The sequence below is a fragment of the Eimeria mitis genome, genomic scaffold (genome assembly GCF_000499745.2).
Source record: "Eimeria mitis Houghton genomic scaffold, Emh_scaff164, whole genome shotgun sequence".
Lineage (NCBI taxonomy): Eukaryota > Apicomplexa > Conoidasida > Eucoccidiorida > Eimeriidae > Eimeria > Eimeria mitis.
Window position 1 is genome coordinate 29,913 of NW_013569955.1, and position 592 is coordinate 30,504.

Here is a 592-nt window from a genome sequence, read left to right on the forward strand (position 1 = left end):
TTGCTGTTGCTGCTGCTGAAAGCAAAGGAATTTGTTGCCTTCTTTCGTTCTTTTATTAATTTTATTTATTTTTATTTATTTTTATTTATTTTTATTTACAGAAGAAGAAAATAATAAACGGCTTTCTCTCGCCGCTACCAGCCGCACCAGCACACCCGATACTGGTTGCTGCAGCAGCAGCAGCAGCAGCAGCAGCAGCAGCAGCAGCAGCAGCAGCAGCAGCAGTAGTATAGATATTTAAAACAGAGAATTTGTTTATTGTATTTATTTTTTGTAGATTAAACACCATATTTGTTTGTTTATATAAACAAACTGCTGCTCGCTAGCTGTATATACACATATACATATAAACCCTAAACCCTAATCAACTCTTCTTCTTATGCTTTCAGGGTTTAGGGTTTAGGGTTTAGGGTTTAGGTTTACTGTTAAGGGGTTCGGGTTTAGGGGTAAGGGTTTGGGGCTTAGGGTTTAGGGTTTAGGGTTTAGGGTTTAGGGTTTAGGGTTTAGGGTTTAGTCTTCTCGGGTGTACAGACAGTGCAGAAGAGAGGCCGTCTGCTGCCTCTGTTGGTGGCTGCTGGTGATGCGTTAATAT